Source organism: Suncus etruscus, chromosome 8 (assembly GCF_024139225.1).
Source record: "Suncus etruscus isolate mSunEtr1 chromosome 8, mSunEtr1.pri.cur, whole genome shotgun sequence".
Lineage (NCBI taxonomy): Eukaryota > Metazoa > Chordata > Mammalia > Eulipotyphla > Soricidae > Suncus > Suncus etruscus.
This window is the reverse complement of record NC_064855.1, coordinates 13,840,658-13,857,840: the sequence shown is the minus strand read 5'-3', so window position 1 is coordinate 13,857,840 and position 17,183 is coordinate 13,840,658. Positions and strand designations below refer to the sequence as shown.

Genomic DNA, 17,183 nt, shown 5'->3' with positions numbered 1-17,183 from the left:
CACTCACCATTGTTGGGGGTCTTCTTGGGTCCCTGGGTTTGGGCGCCAGTTTTAAAATATATCTCCATGGTTTGTGAGATCGCCCCATACACCACATTTCTACCTGTAGGCAGATGGATCTGAAGAAGCAAGGTAATAGCAAAGAATTAATAAACCAAGCCAGTCGGGAAAGAATCATGGAGTTTGTAGCTTTTTCTGATCTCTCCATGCCCAAAGCTATTTCTTTATTTAACCCAGTACAAAATATAATCAGAAGGGGCAGGGTGGAGTAAGATTCAGGTGGGTTCTTACATATAAAAGAAAGAGCTTTTTGGGGGGGAGGAAGATGAGGGAAAGCCTTTGTTTGGTGTTAATTCCTGGGTGCCATTTTACAGAGGTCTTGGGAAGGGGACTCAGAAATGGGAGAAAATGTGGGTTCTGGGGGTCCCACTTAGTCCCCTGTGGACAGTCTCCACCATGGCAGACTCCACCATGGCTGGGCAGACCCAGCATCACCCTACCCACCCTCTGTGAGGGGATAGGTGTCCACTGGGGTCCTGGATCTCAGTCACGTCTGTCTTTCTGGGGGGACCCTCAAAGAGGCCTGGGGGACAAAAGGAGACACTTGCTTCCTGGATGTTCACTCTGTTTTTGTTTTTGGGTCACACCCGGCAGTGCTCAGGTGTTACTCCTGGCTTTATGTTCAGAAATTGCTCCTGGCAGGCTCAGGGGACCATATAGGATGCCGGGATTTGAACCACCAACCTTCAGCGTGGAAGGCAAACGCCTTACCTCCATGCTATTTCTCCAGCCCCGGAAATTCACTCTGATCCCCCTGCAGACCTTGTCTTGCAGCTTCTCAGGGCTCCCTGCACACTGTGGCTGGTCCTATCACCCCTGCCCACAGCCCAGTGCATAGTAGGTGTTCAGGTGTAAGTAAGCCTGTGAGGTGCTCAGGTGGGGCCACACCACTGCTTCCTTTCAGAAACCAATAGAAACTTCTTAGCAGGACTCTCGGGGCCAACAGGAATGCGGGCCTGGTAGTCAGGACCGGGAGATCCGCCAGCCGGCTGGTGCCAGGCAGCCAGTGCTGGACTGAACAGCGGCCTGATTCAGCCTGGTCAGCAGAAAGAAGTGTGTTCCAAGGCCATGGGCCTGGACTCCCAGTTCACCGTCTGTAGAGATGTTGGCGTCTCCTCTCTTCTGGTTTGGAATGAGCTCCTCAAGCTGGGATCCTGAGGGGCCCTCCTGATGATTTGCAGGCAGCCGGCATCTCACTGAATGTCTGGATGGGGCTGTTTCCTGCCTCGTGCTGCCCCCCCTCCCCAAGACCAATTCCCTTACAGTAGAGAAGTGCTTCTCAATTATTTTCTGTCATGCCCCCCCTAGGAAGAAGACAGTTTTCACGCTCCCCCCACGTGACTGTAAATAGTATCCTTATTAAAAAATCTTTAATCTGCAAAACAAAAATATATAAAATAATTTGAGCTGTTTTTTAATCAGAGATGATGTCTGGATTAATGGCTACAATGAGCACATTTTGCATGCATAGCTTTCCGAAGTGGGGTTTGAAGCAGGACGCAGCAACATTCAGCTCCAGAGACATACAGAGACATAAACACGGGGCTTAGTTTGTTGTGACAGTATTTGCTGAGGTCAAACGCACCCCCCTTTACAGAGCCTCGCGCCTCCCTTGGGGGGGGGCGTGCCTCACTATTTGAGAAGCACTGCAGTAGAGAGAGACACACAGAGGGTGTGCATGACACTTTTGCTTCTACATGTGCCGGCAGGCCAGGGAACTTCTGCCTTTCTGGGGGGATTAGAGATCCCAGCTGTGCCTAGGAATAGGGGGCGCTTGTGTGTTATAGGAATATTGGGGTGACCCTGTGTTTCTATCCAGGTAGAGGAAAAGTTTACCCCACCCCCAGCACATCTGGGACTTGGGACTTTGGGGATGTAGCAAACCTGAGGGGTACCCCGGTTTCTCTCTTCACAAAGTAGAATTGATGTTTGTGTCAGTTGTGACATTGGCCATGTTGGCTGCCACATTAAGGGGCCTGCGCTCCACTAAAAATGTGCAGAGACACACCAGGGGCTGAGTCCTCCCAGCTGGCAGGGATTGGAGTGAGTTGGGAGGGGGTGTCTCTGAGCCAGTTGTGGGCTTCCTGCTGCATGTTCTGGCTACATGCTTTGACCACTACCCCTCTCCACAGTGCCCCACTCATCAGCTACCCCCATCACCTTCTGCCATGTAGGAGGGGGCGAGGGAGTTCATTAGAAGGATTATTGGGTCAATAAATGTTATTTGAGCTGGGGCTTAATTTGAGTCTCTGCAGCAGAGGTTTCGCCTCAGAAGGTGCTTCTAATAGTCGGAGAGTGAAAGCCACGCCAGCATCTCCCGGCAGAAAAGTCACAAGCGCATAAGGACTCCACACCCAGCCCTGCGAGAGTGCTGAGAGGGGTTTCTGCCAGGAGGTGAGCTGGCAATGCCTGGCTGTGTGGTCAGCTGCCCCTTTCTGGCTTGCCAAGACCCTTCTTAGAGGGTGGCACTGTACCCGGGTGATGGACTTGGTGGGGGGAGGGCCATGGAGGCTTGAGGGGAAAGCGGCTTTATTTCCGGTCATGTTTCTGATACTTTGAACCCTGTGCCCCCTTGTAGGACACATTTGTTCCACTAATCTCCCCTCATCCCTCTTCTTTTGGTGGTGCTGGGAGGCAGGTTTATTTTGTATTTTTCTTTGGGGTCCAAACTACTGGGTCCAGTAGTTTCTGAGGGGTATTCCTATGCTCAAGGGGATGGAATTCTGGGCTCCTGCTTGCAAAACCTATGTTCAGTCCTCTTGGCCATCTTCCTGAGCTTGAAAAGAAGTCCTGCTGCTCTGTGGTTTTCAGGAGTCCTGATCCCACTGTTTGTTCAGGAGGTGTGACCTAGGGGTACCCTCCTGTGGATCTCACCCAGGGTGTCTCCTCAAGGCTTGGAGAACACACAGGGGTCTTGAAGCACACTTGAGAGCCTGCCTTCATAAGGACAGGAACCCTCCAAACCCTGATTTTGGAATTTTGTTTCTGGTGCTTTGCTTTGATGAATGTTTGGTTTTTAGTGAGCACCCTGGTATGGGCCACTTGCCAGTGTGACTTGGGTTTGGGCAAAGGCTCCAGGTGATACTGGGGGGTCAGGCTTAGACCCTGGCATGGAGTTCTGCTTGTGAGCCTCTTGGTTCCCTCCTTCACTGTCATCCCTTCCTGTCATTGTGGGCTCTTTCTCCTCCCCACGGCCAGACTCCAGTCCTAGGCTGAGGCCAATGACATTGTTTCCCTGCTTTCAGCAAGGACAGTGTTTGCAAGGGCCTTCCCTCCACTCCCTGGCTGTATTTCCAGCAGTTTATTTCTAAATTGGCTGTTGACTACATGAGAACGGGGACTCTCCTGGAAATGAATTTCTCCCTGCTAGCGCTCTGATAGGGCGGATTAAGCCAGTGATGGGGTAGTTGGATAGTCTGGGCCAAAGTGTAAATGAAAAGAGAAGAATTGGAAGATGGGGATTAAGTTGGGAGAACTTGTCCTTGCCACTGGGAAAAGACCATAGAATCATTCATTCATTCATTCACTCATTTATTCATCTTCTTCCACAGCCTTCTCCTTCTAAACAAATGTTCCCTGCCTGTCCCTTAGGCCTTCCCCCACCATCCTTCTCTGATCCTGTCCCCATCCCCATCACAGCTTCAACAGCAAGAGAAAACCTCTTAAAATGCGAGTCAGACATGCGAGTCAGAGTCAGACACAGCCTCTTGGGAGGAGGTGGTGTAGCCTGGAGGCTTTCAATGCCTCAGGTCCCCTTACCTCCTGCCTGCTCTTCCTCAGCACCACTTTTCTGTACCTGCTCCCTGGACCCCCAGGGATGTCCACGCCTCAGCTCCTGTGCCCCCTGCAGGTGCACGGAGAAGCCCAGAGGTTCTATCCCAAGTGCTCCTGCTGCGTCTTTGAGTGGCTGCAGGAACTTGCTAGAGCAGTCTCTTCAGCACTGGGCCCCAGCCCTGACCATTTCTTCCCTGGCAACAACCCCACTCTCCCACAGAGCCACCTTTTCTGGGTGCCCACCTCGCAACTGTTTGTGGTTCCCCTTCTTGGGCTAGCTGACCTGTCACTGGTGCAGGACCCCACCCACAGCTGTTTCTTACTTCCACTGCATAGTGACTTCATGGCTCCTGGAGGCTGCAGGAGCTAGTTAGGGTCAAGGATGGGGTTACAGAAATTAAGGGTCCAAGATGGGGTTGGACTTTTCTCTGTCACTTAGGTGAGGTGCATTTTCTGTTCCTCCTTAGGCTGGGAGGAAGCTCCACCAGCTCTCATGGCCTGGCCTACTGCTCGGTTCTGCATTTCCTCATGTCTTATTGGGGACAGGGCCATGCCCTGAGCTGCTGGCTGTGCTTCTCCCCTCGCCAGTCCCAGCTCTGACCACTTGTTTACAGCTTCTCAGCCTCACTGCTGTCTGGGTGATGGGAGCATCCAGCCAAGACAATCTGGATTAATTTTGCAAGTAAAATTTCATCAGGCGACCCAGTGAGCGCTTCCGTAAATCAAGACGTATTACATGGCGCACGTGCCCGGGACCCATTCATCATGCTCTGAAAGCCCAGCTACCTGAAGACACAAGCCCAGTGCCGGCCAATGTGGAGGAGGGTGAAGTCACAGAGCTTGGGCCTTGGCCCCAGATTCACCCCCAAGAGGCCTCACTCTCAATGGTGGTGCTACCTGGAAGTTACCATTCATTAGTGGTCTTGGAGCCAAATTTGGGATCTGTGCTAAATTCGTTCCCTGTTGTCCCCTCTCCAAGCCATGCTGAGCCTAGGCTTTTCTTCTGGGTGGGACAGAAATATTTTCTGCCCCAGAGGACTGCAGGGACACGGAGTGAAATAAGCCCTGCAAACTGTCCTTTCCTCCCTGGATGATGGGGACCAAAAGTACTCTGGATGGTTTTGGTTCCACCAGACTAACAAATATGGCAACAATCACACAGAACATACATGACAGGCAAGATTGAAAACAGGCAGTGGGTGCGGGTCAGACATGAATGTGGCCAACCAGGTTGTATCTCTGGCTCCCTAGATGAGCGCTTGAGCCTGCCAGAAGTGATTTCTGAGCACAGAGCCAAGAGTAACCCCTGAGCACTGCTGGGTGTGGCCCCAACCTTCTCCCCACTCCCCAAAAAGGAAATGAACCTTGGGAAAGTGATAGACATGTGAAGGGAACAAAGATGGGCTGGCTGTGGTAGCTTCACATGGGAGGGGTGGAGTTGTCTCCCTTTGTAGAATGGGGAGTTCTCTCCCTCCATGATGAGGACTCCCCCGAATGGGGACCTTTCTCTGCCTTTTTTTTTTTTTTCACTCTTTTCTTCATCCCCAGGAAAGCTGAGACTAGAGCTTCGAGGGGTCAGGCCCAGGGAGGTGGAGGACCCTTTACAATGATCAAGAATAACTGACTATGGAAAAGGCCCCGTGTCTGGTAGTTCTGCTCTGAACATGGCCTGGGTGCCCCAAGACTGGCTTTAGAGGATCCCCAGATTGCTGGTGGCCCCATCTCTGCAGTGCATGGCTTTGGGATGAGTCTCAGGGATGGATGCTCAGGGGTGCTGGGACCAGATCTGACACTCCCTATAGACCCTCAAAGGGATATTCAAGGAGCAAGGCTTGTGCTGGACCACAAGGGCTCATATCCCTAGGTCAGGGTCCCCCATCTTATAAACATCACAATACCTTGCACTTAGGGTGCAAGGTCATCACATGCTAGACAGTCTGCCTGTACCTGATTTTGCTCATGGGAAGAATTTCCAGGAAGGGACTTTGCTTTGGTTTTTGTAATTTGGGGTCAGGGCTCAGGGCTTATTCCTGGCTCAGTGCTCAGGGGTCATTCCTAGCAGGGCTCGGGGGACCACATGGAGTGCCGGGGTGAAATCCGGGTTATCCCTGCGGTAAGCAAGTGCCCTCCCTGCTGTGTTTTTGCTTCAGTTTGACTTTCACTTTTATGACCAAAGGTTAATGGTGAAATTGGCACCGACAGACACCCAAATTAGCTCTAGTGTTCTAGAGGTTGTGCCCCCAGTAGGACATGCCCTGACTAGGACTCATGTGTAAGGGTATGCCTCATACAATTGGAGGTGTTGCATGTCTACTTTTCCTACACGTGAGTTTAGCATCTGTGTAGGTTTTCTGGGGGTCTGGGAATGTTCAGAAATGGTTCTCTCGAACCCAGAGGCAACTCAAGTGGCAGATGCCTACTCTGTGTGTGGCTCCAAGTTTGATCCCTGGCACCCTTCAACTCCCCTGTCTTGTCAGAGTCGGAATTGGGGGCTCAGAGCTGCGTCTCTCTGTTGCAAATAACACTCCCTGGGGACTGGCCAGCGCCTCTTCACAGGATAGGTTTTGGCTTTTGTTCACACAGATGCTTGCTTTGAGCTCTGGATTGAGAGGAACAGGGTCACAGACTAGGGGACCTGCCTTTCACTGGCCCAGCGGGTTCCCAGCTTTCCTCTGAGCATAGCTCAAGCCCCATATCTGGACCCACAAAGAACCCTGGGAGGGCTGGAGATGAGCAGAAATCAGGTTTCATCTCAGTTGTGCCTCCAGCTCCACAACCCTGGAGGACTTTGTGCCTCAGTTTCTCACTTCAGACGCAGGCTACATACAGGGAGGGGCTGCCTCCTCAGGCTATGGGGTGCTGGTCATGGGGCAGTTAGTTCAGTTGCCTGATTAGCCGCTGACTCCTAAGATGGATCAGAGATGCTGAAATCCCAGTGAAGGGCCAGAGAGATGGTGCAGAGGTGAAAGCACTTTTCTTGCGTGGCTCTGAAACGGGAGGCTCTTGTGGGTGAGTGGTAGGTACTGGAGGGGTCTGAGCTGGTGGGTCCCCACTGCTGTCCTCCTTCTTCACCTTTCCTGCCTACAATGCTGCAAGATCTTCCTCTGGCATCTGCTTGAGCTAGATCTTCAATCTGAGGATTAGGCTGAAGATTCCTCTGGCCCTGAAATAATAGTCATTTGGGAAATTAAATATTTCTGTCAAGTGTGCCATAAATCTGAGCAGTTTGTGGAGGTGAGAAATTCAAATTGCAAACCAGCCGGGGTGGGAGGCAGCCAGGCTGGTGGTCTTGAATTGAGGGTGGGTAGTGCTGGGGACCCCCAGTAGGAGGGTCCTGGGCTTGGGGTCTGCAGAGGGGGCTTTCCCTGCTGTGTCTGCCAAGCCTGAAGGTTTGGAAATTCAGAAATTGGGATGGGGTGACTGACCCACATGGCCTGCTCCCGGTCTTCTTTCTCCCTGGGATGATGGCAAGGCAACCCTGTGAATGGGGTTTATTGCAAGCCTGGGAAAAGGGAGAATCTTCTAGGCTTCTTGAAGAGCATCTTACTGGCATCCCCAGCCCCAGCAAAGTGCATGGCTCTGGAGGGTCTTCCCTAGGCAATAGCGTGAAGCTATTTTTCTCATTTTTAATAAAGAAACTGTGATTCAGCGCAATGATGTGACCTTCCCCGATGAAAGAGCTGAACTCAGACCTCTACCTATTAATCATTTTTTTACATCACTTCAACTCGTTTGTCAGTGAGACCTAGTTGAAAAGTCTTCCTCCCCCACAATACCACCCCCCCTAGCTGGCCACTGGGCCTACCCCTTGGGAAGTGTGTGGGTGCAGCCGGAGAGCAGGTTAGTGTCTGAGAGGGATGAATGACAGGGAATTCAGAAGGCTTCCTGGAAGTGATGGTGCCTTGGAGGGTGCTGGAAAGAGGTGCAGATCCAGGGAATGGGGTACTGGGAAACTAGGGAAAGAGCTTCAATCAGTACTGGGAAGTGAGGATTATGTTTGGGGGGCAGCAGGCAGGCTGAAGCTCAGGGGATGGCTGGTGGGGGAGGGTAGATGGGCACCAGGGAGCTAGCACCGGGGTCTGGACAGGTGGTACCTGGAGAGGGTGAGAAGGCAGGGAACCCTGGCAGTAGCAAGACTTTACTAAGAAATGTGTACTCGGGCCAGAGCACTATCACAGCAGAGAGGGTGTTTGCCTGGTATGTGGCTATCCCAGGTTTAATCCTCAGCATTCCATATAGTCCCCCGAACCTGCCAAAAGTCATTTCTGATCTCAGAGGCAGAAGTAACTCCTGAGCACTGCTGATTGTGGCCCCCAAACTACCTACTAACTAACCTAACTAGCTAACTAACCAACTAATGAAAAGTGTGTGGCAAGCCTGGACCATTAGTACAGCAGGGAGGGCACTTGCCTGGCATATGGCTGACTCGGGTTTGAGTCCCAACATCCCGTAGGATTCCCTGATACCTGCCGGGAGTGATTCCTGAGTGCAAAGCCAGAAGTACCCCATGAGCACTGCTGGGTGTGGCCCCAAAACAAAAACAAACAAAGCAAAAACCCACCCAAGTAAATGAATGTGTTCAGCTTCCACTGGGGGTGGGGTGGATGGGAGAGACTTAAAGCAGAAAGTGGGGGGTCTGTGCTGACTGGCCAGGGGTGTTGTGTGTGCAGAGAATGCAGGTCAGGGATCAGAGTGAGCAGAGTCCCCAGGATGTACTCTTGGAAATTCAGAAGTTGGGATGGGGGTGACTGACCCACATGGCGGACTCTGCCCTAGCTGGATGTGGTGCTTCATGGGGCACTTGCCCTGCTGGTTGCCTCAGTCCTGCAGGCAAGCCTGGCACCCTGGAATGGGTGAGGTCTCCCCAGCTGTCCCTTGACCTGCCAATTCCCTGCCCAGTAGCAGAGCAGTCGTGTCTCTCTTGTGTGTCTCTGACAGGACTGGTCTGGATCAGCTGCTTCAGAGCCAGCGCTGGCTCTTGGTGCTGTGGAAGGTGGCAGTTGCCCAGAAAACTTAGCTCTCTGGGACAGAGAATAGGATCCTGGGGTGGGGGAATGCACCTTTTTTTCCCCAGACACCAGCTTTTCTAGGGTCTGGAGCATTTTGTGGATGGAGGGTGGACGGCAGCATAACAACTTGGAGTGAGCTACTTTGCCTTTGGCCACCCTGAGTCAATGCCCATTTGGAGCCAGGGGCTGGGGGCACACTTCTGTTGGTGTGGGGGAAATCTATGTAGACCCCGGTGGCAGGTTCCATCTACTCCATGTGCTCTGGAACACTGATCAGTGGCCTGTCCATCCCGAGAAATTGGGGGCTGCCCAGTGAGAAATTTGGAGCTGAATTTCTCTCCTTATTCTGGGAAAGCCCCCCCCCCCCGCCCCCAAACCCCTTGTGGAGTCAGGGAGCTTAAAGGCCTGGATGCAGGTCTCATGGGGAGGTGGGGGTGATCCTCTAGTGGGTCCCTACAACTGAGCCCGCACCCCTGGGACTGACATCCCCTCAGATGCCTTGAGCACCATCTGGGCTTTGCTCCAATACTCAGATCTTTATGGCTCCTAGTAGGAACCAAGTCCAGGTTGGGGCTGTGAGCACAGCCTGCTCTCCTGAGACCTGGACACCCCACATCTTCTCTCCCCCTTCCCTGCCTCTTCCTCACAGTAGATGATCTGGATCTGTTTGGATACTCCTAACCTATCCAGACTGGAGTTGGGTCCTGATGATACCTTAGTTGCTGTTGGGGCAGTGGGTGCCCCAGGCCTTGCTGGGTGTGGACAGAGAAAAGCCAGGCCGCAGTCTGCTGCCCCTCCCCACCCCGAGCGCCTGCCTGGGCTCCGCCGTTACTCTGGCAACCCGGCCTGCCTAGGGCACCAGGCAGCTGAATCCAGCCCCTTGTTGCTGGGAAAATGCGCTCATTGAAGCGCCGGAGTGCAGCTTCTGCCTTTTATTGCTGCCGGTGCCACCGACTCCCATTTGTAAACTTATTAGTGTGCATGCAAGGCAGAAAGCCCGGCAGGGAAGGGTCGCAGGAACGGGGAGAACCTCATGCCCACCCCTCCCAGCCCCTGGGCACTTGGGCATCCTGCTAGGCAGGGGTCCAGCAGGCCAGACTGACTGAGCCCCAAAAGCACAGCCTCTCCCTGCAGAGGACAGCGGCTGCCACAGGTCTTGGAGCACCCAGATGCAGGGGTGCAGAGGCAGATGTGTGCAGGGAGACGGCTGCCCGCCTCTTTCCTCCCCATCACGCCTGACACCCCCTCCCCAGATGCCAAACTCCGCGTGGGCCCCCCGGAAGCGGCTGCTTGGAATCCTGGCAGGACAAGGGCACCTCTTTGTTTCCAGAGCCAGCCGCCTGGTCTTCCTCCTGCTTCCGGCGAGCTACTCCTGCCCACTTCCAGGCCGGGTTCTGGGGGAGCTGTTGCTGGTGCTGCTGTGGGGATGAGATGGCTGGGGTGGGATCTGGGGCTGGCAGGGATAGAAAGGAGACCCTCCCAGGGGCTCCAGGACCTGGTGGTCTCTTTTTTTTGGCAGCATCTGGGCTGCAGGGCCAGGAGATGGGAACAAAGTTGCTCCAGAGCTGCATGTAGAGAGACCTGGAAATCTGGCCTTCCTAGGCCCGCCTGCAGCCCCCCTCCCCTTTAATTAGCAGAAGGGAGCCGGACAAGTTGTTACAACTGCAGGGAAAACGATAAAAGATGGCTTTGTATTAGTGTGGCAAATTTTATTAAAGCGAGAGAAAGGGGAACTGAAACATGACAGGCCGCGTGCGCGTCTCCTGAATTGGTAATAACCCAGCCTGGCTCAGAACAGTCCCTGCCTGGGCGAACGAAATATAAAGCACTCAACAGATTCAATATTGGGAGAGGTGTGGCTGCCCAGAGCTGCTGGACTGCCCCAAGGGAGAGGGTAGGGATAGGGGACCCGAGACCCCACAAACCAGCATGAAATCATTGCTTCATTGCTGGAGGGTTCATTGCGTAGTACAGCGTGTGGGGTAAGACTTGTTCTTATTCCCTACGCCCACTAGGATCTTCTGGTACCTCCTTTCTGATGCTCATTCCGCGGGGTGTCTGGCCAGGAGAGAGAGTCTCCAGGGAACTTACCATCTCACTTCAAAGCAGCCTTTCTGGAAGTTGGTTTTGATGGGGCCAGAGCAGAACAATAGCACAGTGGGGAAGGGTGTTTGTCTTGCACATAGCTAACCCTAGTTTGATCCCTGGCATACTATATAGACCCCATGCCTAGCAGGAGTGATTTTTTTTTTTTTTTGGTTTTTGGGCCACACTCATTTGACGCTCAGGGGTTACTCCTGGCTATGCGCTCAGAAATCGCCCCTGGCTTGGGGGGGGACCATATGGGATGCTGGGGGATCAAACCGCCATCCTACGCTAGCGCTTGCAAGGCAGACACCTTACCTATAGCGCCACCTTCCCGGCCCCAGGAGTGATTTCTGAGTGAAGAGCCAGGAGTAACCTCTGAGTGCCACCAGGTGCGCCCCCAAAATCAAAATAAAAGTTGGGGTGCTGGAAGGACAGAGTGGAGGTATTAGCAATGATGGGAGCTTTCTGTATTCATGTAAAGAAGGATAATGTGGGGCAACATGTGATTTTTATTTTCTGAACAGAGCACTGTATGACTTTTTTCAATCGGGGCCCCTGTGTCCATGGTACAGTTGGGGGGAAGTCTGCATCAGTTTTGTGGCTCTGCAGACCCTGGCCTGGCTCCATAGTGCCTCCAGGCCAAGCCCACTGCAGGTTCTCTGTGACAGTGTAAAGGAAGGAGCCACTTCATCTGACAGGTCATTTAGGGAGGGATTGTGGTTCTTGAGCTCAGGGAATTCAGAAAATCCTCTGAATGAAAGAAAGATACTCCTTCCTCTGTGTTCCTAATAGGGGCTGGTCCCCGGGGATGCTCCAAGACCTGGGCAGGATCTGCTTGGCAGAAAGTAAGGAGCAGGGAACACCCACATACTACCCACTCCTTGTCCTCGCCATGAGAGGAGCCCATACTGCAGGGGCAAGTCTGTGTGGCCTGAAGCAAAGTTGGTGCTACTTGAGTGGGTGAAGAAAGGCACTTAGCATCAGCTGTGTCAACTGCCCCCTACCAACTGCCAAACTCTTTTTTCCCTGTTTTATTTATTTGTTTATTTTTATTTTTGGGGTACACCTGCTGATGCTCAGGGGTTACTTCTGGGTTTGCACTCAGAACTCGCTCCTGGCTTTGGGAGACCATATGGGACACTGGGGATCAAACCCAGGTTTGTCCAGGGTCGGCTGCGTGCAAAACAAATGCCCTACCGCTGCGCTATTGCTCTGGCCCCTGTTTTTATTATTATTATTATTATTATTATTATTATTATTATTATTATTATTTGGTCTCTGGGCCATACCTGGTTACTCAGGTCTTTGTACTCAGAAATCTCTCTTGGCTGGTTCAAGAATGCTGGGGATCGAACCTGGGTTGTCCATGTGCAAGGCAGATTCCTCTCCTGCGTCCTCTCACTCTGGCCTCCAGGCTGACTCTTTCCCCTTTTGGAGGTTTGCTACCCAGCTGGGTATGGAGTGGAGGAAGCAGAGATCTGTTTGGACAAGACAAAGACAAAAATATTCACTGCTCCCCCCCCCCTCCACCTGCCCTGTCCCACTCTACCGTTCCTGTTTGGGTTCACAAAGCAGAAAGCCAAGTGGAGCTGCTCCTAGGCACTTTCATGTTATTGCTGCTATACTGTGCTCAGAAATATTTTTCTCTCTGATTCGTCTATGATCCCAGAGAGGCATGGGGTGTGCCTGAGTGCAGGTGGCTGCAGGAAGGTGGCACCAGGGTTGGGAGCTGTTTGTCTAAGGCCTCATGTTGGTACTTGGGGGGGGTGGGCTGTGGCTCAGGCAGGTGCTGGCACTGCCATAAACACCCCCAGATTGCATGGGGTAGACTTTCAATCTGTCACCTGCTAATCATGGAGTTGCTAGCTCACTGTCCTTACTTTTTTTACTTGCAGATGGGAACCCTCAGTTTCAAAACTACCCTGTCTGACTTGAACCTGAGAACCTCTTTGATAAAAGGGCGCCTCCTACCTCCCTTACCTTCTGAATGTCAGAGGGCCCTGTGGTAGGCCAGAGACTTGATACTGACTTCTGATTTGGGACTGGTGCCACTCCCCTGAAGAATAGTGGGGTACAAGGTCACTCCTTGGGAGAAGGGGAAGCAGGCATGGCCTAGAGGACCCCAGGGTGGCAGAGCTGGGGGGCCTGATGTTGGCCCCCATCTTTTGAGTGCAAACCTATAGGAAGTTGGGGTCATGGAGGCACATTCCCAGAATGCAAAAATAATTACAAACATTTAAATACCTAATTCCTGCCCCCTGGTTTTGCTTCTTCGCCCTTTTCTTTTTCCTGTCCATACTGTGCATAGATACTTGAAGACCTCTATTATTTTGTCAATTGGCTCCGTGTTCTTGGTAATGGGGACTTAGTCCTCCCACTGATGTTGCCTCTGTCCACCCCCTCTCCTAAGCAGTATATTTCAAAGGTTCGTTGAACCAACATTCAGAACTTGCATTATATCAGTTTGCAGATTACTCAGAACTGACTAGTATATCTTGGTTCCTTATGTTTTTGTCTGATGTGACTCACTGCCTTGTTTTGTTTAATTTGGGGGGGGGGGCTCTAATTTTCTTTATCTTTAATCCTTAGCCTCTCGGAATGATTTTCTTCAAGGTCAAGCTCATGAGGTGGTTTGTTCTGTTCCAGAGTATTTCTTAGTCCCTATGCACCAGTGGACCAGACACTTACGTGTTCTGTCTATGCTGGGGGGTGTCATGTGTCATGTGGTATCGGGGATTGAATGTGGGGCTTTGACCATGCCTGGCATGTGCTTCTTGCCTCTCACCTCCACCTCTCGGGCTTCCTCTCCTGCCTTCTTCCATGCTTACTCTGCCTCTAGGAGTTCTGAGGAGCAGGGTTGGGTGCTGAACAGGCCTCACCCTGGACCTACAGAATTCCACAAGGATCCTGTGCTCCCTTCATCTGAGAAGGGACTGTGTTTGCTCAGCAGAGAGTAGCCAGGGACATAGAGGCACCTCAGGGCTGCTATTGCTCTATGTATTTTCTCCTACTCCCCTCGCCTAGCCACTGCCTCCCACAGGACTTCATGTTCACACCTTACAGAGTGGCAACTTTCTCCCTATAGCTTCCCCCCACTATTTTGTTTACTTTTTGGGGGCCCACGCCCGGCATTGCACAGGGGTTACTCCTGGCTCTTCACTCAGGAATTACACCCAACAGGGTCAGGTGACCATATGAGATGCCAGGGATTGAATCCAGGTCAGCTCTATGCAAGGCAAGTGCCCTCCCTGTTGTGCCATCACTGCAGTTCCCTGTACCATGCCTTGCAGGAGATGTATAGAGGATGTATGACTTACTGTGGGGGTCTGCTCTAGGGCCCCACCATGGGCCCTATGGAGAGCCTGTGACTACGTTCAGCTTTAAGGGCCTCCTGGGGCATCCCTGCCTTTGGGGGCCTGGACTGCTGTCATGGACTCTTAACCTTTCACCCTACACATCCACCTTGAGCAAGACAGAGAGCCCGGAGAGGTGTGTGGATGCTTTAGGCAGGGCTCACAGCTGGTGCAGCTGGAAGAGATGGCCCCTGATTTTCTAGGAGGTGACCAGAGGAATGGCCGTAATTTACTGGGCTCTCGGGTAAATTTGTATTTCATCCTGATTATTGAATGTGTCGCCTAATTGCCGCTATAAAAAGGGAAGAGTCCATCTCTCCCCCCCACCAAAAAGCCTGTGCTGGCTGATTGTTGTTTAATTAGTTGATTCCAGTGGTCGAGGGGGTGAGTTTGGAATTACAATGACGAACTCCTATTATTTCAGGGAGATTACAGAATTAATTAGTGGGACAATAGGATTCCTCACTGTTGACATCTTAAGAATCCACAATAGTCTCTTTAAAACGGGTTGTGATAGGGGAAGCTGGTAATAGATTTGTCTGCTAGCTGGGGTTGGATGTGCGGAGGAATAGGGGGGCAGTGGGGCTTCACCCATGGCTGGGTACAATCTAGAATCAGGCAGAGACATAGGGAGGCAGGAAGGAGGGAAGGGCCCACATGGGGATGTTTGGATTTACTTCAAGGTCACAGACAGCTGTCCTGGCCGTGGCACATGAGGACAAGATCAGAGTCACACAGAAGCTCCTTACCTGGAAGGATTACGGAGCCTGTACCTTCAAGGCCTTATTGTCACCAATTGCCTGAGCTGAGACTTGGCTCTGGGCCACCTCCATGCATGACAGTTCGTGGGGTGGTTAGCTGGAGTTAGGTCCCCCCCTCATCATCACCCTCGGCTCCCCAGGAGTCTCCGGAAGCCGCTTCCACTTTGGATATAAAGGAGAAATATTGCACGTTTGCTGCAGCACGCGAGGTGATAATGAGAATAGAGGGGAAACTGTTTATCCAGGTAGTTAATATTTGAATAACCCTGAAGGTTGCACGGCACCCGCCTCCTGCAGAGAGCAGGGACTGAGAGAGGGACTGATTCAGGCCAGGGCTTCACAGTCTGCAGCAGAGGCTCATTGGGATGTGCTGAGAACCCCCTTCCTGGTGCCTCACTGTGCAGGACAGCAGGCCTCCAGGGGACAGAGGGCCCGAGCAATTTCTTGGAAGGCAGATCACTAAGATTTAATGGGACATTTCCCGCCAGACAGAGAGATCATAAAACGCAGCTAATTTAGAGCGTTGGGACACCGAGGATCGCAGGGACTTGCAGCTGAGAACAGCAAGATATGGAGTGAGGCCAGTCCCCACATAGTGACCAAACCCACGTACTGGATGCAGCTGTGTGTACTTGCCCATGACAGCCAGAGATGTGCTGGTAGATGAGTCCTGATGGAGGGGTGGTGTGTGTGTGTGTGTGTGTGTGTGTGTGTGTGTGTGTGTGTTTGGTGGCCGGAAGTGCTCCCCATGCAATGCAGGTGCCCAGGGACCTCAGCTCCAGTCCCTCTGTCCTTCTCTCAGGCAGCAGAGCCTCCATCTCCAGCTTTTTCCAGTGCCTCTGACAGAGCAAGCGAACAGCTGCAGCAAGTGTACACAAGGCTGAAAGAGGATTGAGGGGTGTGTGTGCACATCAAAAAACCATGTACATGTCTGTGAGCTCATGAACATGCTTGTGTCCATGTCTGTGTGCTTATGGGAATGCCCAAGCACGTATCTGTGTATTCATGGGCATGCTTGGGCCCAAGTCTGTGTGCTCATGGACACACTGGAGCATGTGTCTCTGCTCATGACACGCTCAAGTCTGGGTTTGTGTGCTAATGGGTGTGCCGAGCACATGTCGGTGCATGTCTGTGTCCACAAGAGCCGGACAAAGGAAGGCATGGGAGGAGAAAACAGGAAAGAAAATGGCCCCAATGTCAGTCTCCATGAGGGATAGCTCCCAGAACTGGATGCTTGACCACAAGAGAGGACGTAGCCTGACTTGGAGAATGAATATGAGCCTCCCACATTCAAATCACACTCTGGGTTCATAGTTGGCACCTTGGTGTGGTTCTCAGGGGGAGAATGTTCTAGATTTAGGCTTTTGAAGCAGCTAGCCAGAGACTATCAAATTGGCATCCCTGAAGCCTCAGGAAGGCTGTGCCACCTTAGGCCATGTGTGTTAGCTTCGCCATCTTGGGATTGATACAGTGTCCACAGAAAATGTCGCTGTCTTGTCCTGCATGAACCATGCACCCTGGAACCTCCGGGCAGCCTGATTCCTTCTGCCTGTAGGTGGGATCCAAGTGCAAGGCCTCCTGTAAGGCACAAGGTGCCCAATTCTAAGTCCTGAGATCCATAGCCCCAAGAATGGATTGGGGACCTCCTTGCTTAATGGCTCTCCTTCCTGGCACTGGCAGCCTGAGCTGACCTCGCAGAGCTCAGAGCAGGAGTGGACAGGCTGCTAATGGCATCAGTGGGTAGCTGGGATTTTCTTTCTGTCTCCTTCCCTTTGGTCATTATTCTGGTGACCAGGATGCTGTACACACAACAATCCTTGTTGACATTTCACAAACCTACTCAGTCATGACTGCTCCCATCCTGGACACAGTGCTCAGGGGGATCACAAACCTGGCTGCGATGCTCCTCCTCTATGAGTGTCCCCCAGATGATCTCTGTGGGAGCATCAGGACTAGAATTTACAATGTTAATTTATTTTGAGGGTCACAATTGACAGTGCTCATGGATTTATTCTAGTTCTGTGCTCAGAAATCATTCCTGGCAGGCTTGGGGTCCAGATGGGATGTCAGGATCAAACCTGGGTTGGCTGAGTGCAAGGCAAACGCCCTATCTGCTGTGCTATTGCCTTGGCCCCAGT

General features: G+C 52.3%; 1 protein-coding gene across 1 annotated transcript in view; it reads left to right on the top strand.

The window, feature by feature from the left end:
* Positions 1-17,183, top strand: part of GRIK4 (glutamate ionotropic receptor kainate type subunit 4) — a 239,295-nt gene that overhangs the window by 12,962 nt on the left and 209,150 nt on the right. The window lies entirely within an intron of this gene.